The 7,885-nt window shown below is 53.7% G+C and overlaps 1 pseudogene; it reads left to right on the forward strand.

Annotated features, from left to right (window-relative positions):
* The first annotated feature begins 6,847 nt into the window (after positions 1-6,847).
* LOC119314537 lies at positions 6,848-7,601 on the forward strand (annotated as a pseudogene).
* The last annotated feature ends 284 nt before the right edge of the window (positions 7,602-7,885 follow it).

Genomic DNA, 7,885 nt, shown 5'->3' on the forward strand with positions numbered 1-7,885 from the left:
CCGGACTATAGAAGCATCAAGATACAAGACTCAAGGCTTCGACTCGTGTCCGGATGAGACTCTCCTTTGCGTGGAAGACAATCTTGGCGATCCGGATATTATGTTTCCTTCCTTGTAACCGACTCCATGTAAACCCTAGCTCTCCGGTGTCTATATAAACCGGAGAGCATGGTCCTTATAAGGCCGATCACAATTACAATCATACCATCATAGGCTAGCTCTTAGGGTTTAACCTCTAAAATCTCATGGTAGATCTACTCTTGTACTACACATATCTTCAATATTAATCAAGCAAGAAGTAGGGTTTTACCTCCATCGAGAGGGTCTGAACCTGGGTAAACATTGTGTGCCTTGCTTCGTGTTACCATCAGCCTAAGACGCACAGATCGGGACCCCCTACCCGAGATCCGCCGGTTTTGACACCGACAGAGCCTCTTGTAGCTACTTACTGATTTAGTGATCATGCGGAGACCCCGCAGAGCAGGACTAAGGGTATTATCTCCTAGGAGAGCCCCAAACCTGGGTAAGATTCACCGGCATGCATGTCTTTGCCTTATCCCGCTTCCAGGTACCGGCGATGTCTTACTAGTTCCCACTATGATTAGCCATCCTTTGGCATATGTCGCACCTACCACCCGACATTTGGCGCCCACCATGGGGCCAGGTGCACCATCGTTCGGAGACCTACTCTAGACGGGAGCCTTTGTTCATCCCCAGCGAGCGTAGCCAGCCTGGCATGCATGATGACGCTTGCCCCGACGTACTACACGGTGTCGACGCCGCCTATGCAGCGAGCCACCTCGCCGATCTTCTCGGTGAGGTTCACATCACCAACAAGCCCGCGCGAGGCGTGGGTGCGACCAGCTCCGAGAGCTGCCTCATCGACCTCCTTGGCAAGCTCGACATCGCCAATGAGCCCACCTCTGACCTGGAGTCGATCGACTCCACCGACCCGATGCTTGTCGACTCCGACACGGCATCCCGCAACGCCTTCCCCACCAACGTGGTGGTGATCGACGACCCTCTTCTTCGCGCCGACAGCGGCGGCAGCACCGTCACCGAGCTGCTGGTCATCAGCCACGACACCATCTTCAACAAAAACTCTCGCGACGCTCTGCAAACTGTGCTGCACGACTTGTCCGCGCCCATCCCGGCGGACGCCAACTTCGAGACACTGGATGCTCGCCGCCTCACCCTCATCGAGAATGGCAAGAAGATAGCCACCACGAGACGCCTCACCAAGGCCTATCAGCGTGAGGTTGACCGTGCCGCCTCCGGCACACCGGCTACCGGAGGGCCCAGCCAGCTTGGCATTATCAAGAAGCGTGGCACGACCATCACAAGCATGCTGGGAGCCAACCGCCCGGTCTATGCCATGACACTTGAGAACCTGCGTGCCGCTCAGGTGGCAGCAAATGAGCTGGAAGGATTGGGTCGAGACGGGATGCGCTGCATGACGCAATGCGTCCAATAGCTCATTGACGCGGCTACAGAGCTGCAAGAAGCCGGCGCCCGTGCCGAGAGTCCTCCCCCTCGCTGAGAGCATGGCGTGACCTCTCGGACACCAATTGCAGGCGGCGCCCGCGAGCGAAAAGATAAGGAGTCGGCGATAACCCGCAAGTATAGGGGATCACAACAGTTTTCGAGGGTAGAGTATTCAACCCAAATTTATTGATTCGACACAAGGGGAGCCAAAGAATATTCTCAAGTATTAGCAGTTGAGTTGTCAATTCAACCACACCTGGATAACTTGGTATCTGCAACAAAGTATTTAGTAGCAAAGTAGTATGGAAGTAACGGTAACAGTAACAAAAGTAACAGTAGCAGTTTCGTAGTAATGGTAACGGCGGCAACGCAAAGTAACTAAGCAAAGAACAATATGTGAAAAGCTCGTAGGCATTGGATAGGTGATGGATAATTATGTCGGATGCGATTCCTCATGTAATAGTTATAACATAGGGTGACACAGAACTAGCTCCAGTTCATCAATGTAATGTAGGCACGTATTCCTAATATAGTCATACGTGCTTATGGAAAAGAACTTGCATGACATCTTTTGTCTTACCCTCCCATGGCAGCGGGGTCCTAATGGAAACTAAGGGATATTAAGGCCTCCTTTTAATAGAGTACCGGACGAAAGCATTAACACTTAGTGAATACATGAACTCCTCAAACTACGGTCATCACCGGTGAGTATCCCGATTATTGTCACTTCGGGGTTAACGGATCATAACACATAATAGGTGACTATAGACTTGCAAAATAGGATCAAGAACTCACATATATTCATGAAAACATAAAAGGTTCAGATCTGAAATCATGGCACTCGGGCCCTAGTGACAAGCATTAAGCATAGCAAAGTCATAGCAACATCAATCTCAGAACATAGTGGATACTAGGGATCAAACCCTAACAAAACTAACTTGATTACATGGTAAATCTCATCCAACCCATCACCGTCCAACAAGCCTACGATGGAATTACTCACGCACGGCGGTGAGCATCATGAAATTGGTGATGGAAGATGGTTGATGATGACGACGGTGACGGATTCCCCTCTCTGGAGCCCCAAACGGACTCCAGATCAGCCCTCCCGAGAGAGTTTAGGGCTTGGCGGCGGATCCGTACCGTAAAACGTGATAATTCTTTCTCTCTGATTTTTTTCTCCGCGAAAGCAAATATATGGAGTTGGAGTTGAGGTCGGTGGACGTCCAGGGGGCCCATGAGGCAGGGGGCGCGCCCCCTACCCTCGTGGACAGGGTGTGGGGCCCCTGACCTTGATTCTTTCGCCAGTATTTTTTATTAATTCTGAAAAGTTGCTCCATGGATTTGCAGGTCATTCTAAGAACTTTTATTTCTGCACAAAAATAACACCATGACAATTCTGCTGAAAACAGCGTCAGTCCGGGTTAGTTCCATTCAAATCATGCAAGCTAGAGTCCAAAACAAGGGCAAAAGTGTTTGGAAAAGTAGATACGACGGAGACGTATCAGCCGGCTGCAAGCCGCAGCCGGACGCGCTTCACCATCGAGCGTGACGAAGACGGCCGCCCACGAGCTGTGGAACGGCGAGATGATAACCCGCCTCCTCCTCCGCCTCGTGGTCGGCGATATCCTTCTCCGCCGCCTATTGGGAATCCCACACTTGGCGACCGGCTAGGCCATCGCGAGGGAGTCGGCGAGAATGATGCCCGCCACCGGATCGACCGCCTGGCACGATCCCTGGCACTAGTAGAAGAAGATTATGTCGGCCCGCCTTGCTTTGGCCCCCGCATCCTCGACGAGCCCTTCCCCCAAAGGGTTCTCGCTTCCAAGAGACATGCCCAAGTACAACGGCTCGGTGAAGCCGGAAGATTGGCTGATAGACTACTCCACCGCAGTCGGCATCGTGAACGGCAACGGGCGCGTTTCCGTAAAGTACGTCCCCCTCATGCTTCAGGGCATGACGTGCACCTGGCTGAACAGCCTCAAGCCCTACAGCATCAACATCTGGCTGGATTTCAGGGAGGTCTTCAACTGCAACTTCACCAGCACGTACAAGCGGGCGCCCGAGGCCCGCCAACTCTCCTTGTGCATCCAAGGCCCGACCGAGTCCAGCCGCGACTACATGATGTGCTAGGCCGAGCTCCGCAACTCCTGCGAAAGGGTGCATGAGGTACAAGCCATAGAGTACTTCACCGCCAGATGCCGAGAAGGCACCCTTCTCAAGCACCAGCTTCTATGCGACGAGCTGGCTACACTCGACGAGCTGCTGATCATAGCAGACAAGTACGCCACAGCCGACTCTTCAATGAAGTCGGAGCTCCGGGTGGACCCCTCCGGAAAGGTGCTACCTCCGGCTCCCAAGACACCAGCTGGCGACGCCAACCGGCGCCCGTACCAGAATGACAACAAGCGCAAGACCACGATGCTGACTTCCACTAGCCGGCAGGTGGCCACAGTTGAAGACGAGCAGCCAGAAGGGAAGCCTATGCCCAAACCTCAGAAAGCCGACAGGCCGGCTTGGTTACCTGCCTTCTCCTATGAGCAGACCCTTGATGCCCCTGCAAAGTTCCATAGCGGCGCGAAGTCGTCCAGCCATACAACTCGGAAGTGTCATTGGCTCACCCGAATCTCCAAGGGCGAAGGACTGCTGCCTCCCCCGCCTACTGGTCCACCGCCTCCGGCTCCTCAACAACCGGCCGCCCACCCAGCAGCCGGAGCTATCCAAGATGAGTTCCCTGACGAGCATGCAGCCTACATTGTCTTTACAAGCCAAGCCGATGACAAGCGCAACCGGCGCCGGCAAAACCAAAAAGTCAATGATGTCGCCTCTAAAGATCCAGAGTTCATACACTGGTCCGAAAAGCCCATCAGTTGGAGCCGAGCTGATCACCTAGAGGTGATGCCCTCTCCGGGTTCCTACGCTTTGGTGTTGGACGCCACCTTTGCAACGGAGAGGTGAGCTGTTCGTCTCTCCTGAATCCTGATTGATGGAGGAAGTAGAATCAACATCCTATACCGTGACACCATGGAGAAGCTGAATATCAAGGCGAAGCAGCTCCATCCCAGTTGGACTGTCTTCCATGGCATTGTACCCGGCCTTTCATGCTCACCAATCGGCAAGATCAAGATAGATGTTCTCTTTGGAGACAAGGATCACTTCCGCCGTGAAACAGTCTGGTTTGAGGTAGTGGACCTCGAGAGCCCTTACCACGCTTTACTTGGCCGGCCTGCTCTGGCCAAGTTCATGGCTGTGCCCCACTACGCCTACCACAAGATGAAGATGTCGAGCTCCAAGGGCATCATCACAATAGTCGGAGACTACAAGAAGTCCTCCGACTGTGCTGCAGCCAGCAACCGGCTGGCCGAGTCCCTCATGATTGCCGCAGAAAGAAAGATCCTTGACCAGGTCGTGGCCATGGCTGGCAAGCAGCCGGACCTGTCGCCCGATCCCAAGGAGTCGGAAACTCAGGGCTCCTTCTAGCCGGCCAAGGAGACAAAGAAGATACCGTTGGACCTAAAGCACCCAGAGAGGTTCGCTCTGGTAGGGACAAATCTGGACAACAAATAGGAAAGTGAGCTCATCGATTTACTCCATGAGAATCAGGATATCTTTGCATGGTCCCCCAAGGACATGACGGGTGTTCCGACGGATTTCGTTGAGCACAAGCTACATGTCCGATCAGATGCAAAACCTCAAACAACCCCTCCACCGACTGTCGGAGGAGAAGAGAAGAATTGTTGGTGAAGAGATAGCCCGGCTTGTGGTAGCCGGCTTCATTATGGAAGTGTTCTTCCCGGAATGGCTTGCCAACCCAGTCCTTGTACTGAAGAAGAACAAGAAATGGCGCATGTGTATAGATTATACCAGCCTCAACAAAGCCTGCCCCAAAGATCCGTTTGCCTTACCAAGGATTGATCAAGTGATAGACTCCACAGCCGGATGCAAGCTGTTGAGTTTCTTGGACGCCTATTCAGGGTACCATCAGATCAAGTTGGACCCAGCCGACTGCCTGAAGACCGCCTTCATCACACCATTCAGAGCTTTCTGTTACCTGTCTATGACATTCGGCCTGAGAAATGCTGGTGCCACTTTTCAGCGTTGCATGCAGAAATGCCTCCTCAAGCAACTCGGCAGAAATGCCCACGTCTATGTAGACGATATTGTGGTGAAGATGGAGAAGCGCGGCACCCTGCTAGAAGACCTCCAAGAGACATTCTATAACTTGCGCCACTTTCAGATCAAGCTCAACCCAGAAAAATGCGTGTTCGGAGTGCTAGCCGGCCAACTCCTTGGCTTCCTGGTCTCTGAACGCTGCATTGAGTGCAACCCAATGAAGATCAAGGCCATAGAGAGGATGGAGATTCCCACCCGGCTACGGGACGTCCAAAAGTTTACTGGATGCCTAGCTTCCCTCAACCGCTTTATCAGCCGTCTTGGGGAGAAGGATCTTCCCCTGTATCAACTCATGAAGAAAACCACTCACTTTGAGTGGAATGACTAGGTGGATGAAGCCTTTCACCAGTTGAAGAAAATGCTGGTCATACCGCCTGTCCTGGCGGCTCCAACTGAAAAGGAGCCCATGCTCCTTTACATTGCCGCAACTAGCCGGGTGGTCAGCACAGTCATCGTGGTTCAGCGCCTAGAGGAAGGCAAAGTTCAGCTGGTCCAGAGACCGGTATATTACCTGAGCGAAGTACTGTCAACCTCGAAGCAAAACTACCCCCACTACCAAAAGATGCGCTATAGTGTGTACTTCGCCGCCAAGAAGCTCAAGCCCTACTTTCAAGAACACCCCATCATGGTCGTTTGCACTGCCCCGCTGGCCGAGATCATGGGCAACCGGGATGCATCCGGCCGGGTGGCCAAGTGGGCTATCGCGCTGGCTCCCTATACCATCTTCAACCAGCCCCGCACCGCCATCAAGTCCCAAGTGCTGGCCAACTTCCTTGTCGACTGGGCCGAGACCCAGTACCTGCCACCAGCACCAGACTCCACCCATTGGCGGATGCTCTTCGACAGATCCAAGATGCGCACCGGATTGGGAGCCGGCATCTTCCTCACCTCTCCCAAAGGCGACAAGCTCAGATACACATTGCAAATCCACTTTTCCGCCTCCAACAACGTGGCCGAGTATGAGGCACTCATACACGAGCTCCGGCTGGCCAAGGAACTCGGCATCCGCCAGATCCTGTGCTATGGTGACTCAGACTTGGTGGTCCAATAGTCATCTGGCGATTGGGACACCAGGGATACAAATATGGCGAGCTACCGCTTCCGTGTTCAGCAACTCAGCGGATATTTTGAAGGGTGCGGGTTCCTCCATGGGCCACGGGTCGACAACGAGCAAGCAGATGCCCTGGCACGAATCGGCTCCACCCCACAAGCTATACCAACCGACGTCTCCCTTCAGCGCCTCCTCAAGCCGTCTGTCAAGCCTTCACCAGAATCCGACTCCATCTTCGTGCCAGCTGACCCCGAAGGAGCCGAATCCGGCTTGGGGACCTCAGGAGTCGGCATGGGGACTTCAACAGGCGGCTCGGGGACTGCGTCAGCCGCACCTGGCCCGGGGACTTTAGAACCCGGCCCGGGGACTGCAACAGTCAGTCTGGGGACTTCAAAGACACAATAGGCGGTGGCCAACTCCAACCCGCCACCTCCCACCCCAACCTCCCTAGTCGCAGTGGATGTGTTGGCAATAGAAGAAGTTGTAGCTCCATCATGGGCCCAGCCCATCCTCAACTTTCTAGTAAACAGAGAGCTGCCGACTGACGAGATCTTGGCAAGACAAGTCCTACGCCGAGCCGGAGCCTACACCATAGTAAACACAGAGCTCGTTAGGCGCAGCGTGACTGGAGTCTTCCAGCGCTGCGTCGAGCCAGAGAAGGGCGTAGCAATCCTCAAAGACATCCATCAAAGTGAGTGTGGCCATCACGCCGCCTCAAGATCACTTGTCGCCAAAGCTTTCCACCATGGTTTCTTCTGGCCGGCTGCTTTGGAAGACGCCAAAGCGTTAGTCAAACACTGCAAAAGGGTGCCAAGTTTTTAGCTCCAAGCAACACCTGCCGGCTTCTGCACTCAAGACCATCCCCCTCACCTGGCCCTTTGCCGTCTGGGGGCTGGATATGGTGGGACCATTCAAGACGGCACGTGGCGGCATGACTCATTTGCTAGTCACCGTTGACAAATTCACCAAGTGGATCGAAGCAAAGCCAATCAAGAAGTTGAATGGGCCGATTGCTGTGACCTTCATCGCGGACATCACAACTCAGTACAGCGTATCGCATAGCATCATCACCGACAACGACACAAATTTTGCCAAGGGAGCCTTGGTCCGTTTTTGCGCGACGCAGGGAATCTGACTAGACTTAGCGTCCGTTGCCCATCCGCAATCAAACGGACA

This window comes from Triticum dicoccoides, chromosome 1B, assembly GCF_002162155.2.
Source record: "Triticum dicoccoides isolate Atlit2015 ecotype Zavitan chromosome 1B, WEW_v2.0, whole genome shotgun sequence".
Lineage (NCBI taxonomy): Eukaryota > Viridiplantae > Streptophyta > Magnoliopsida > Poales > Poaceae > Triticum > Triticum dicoccoides.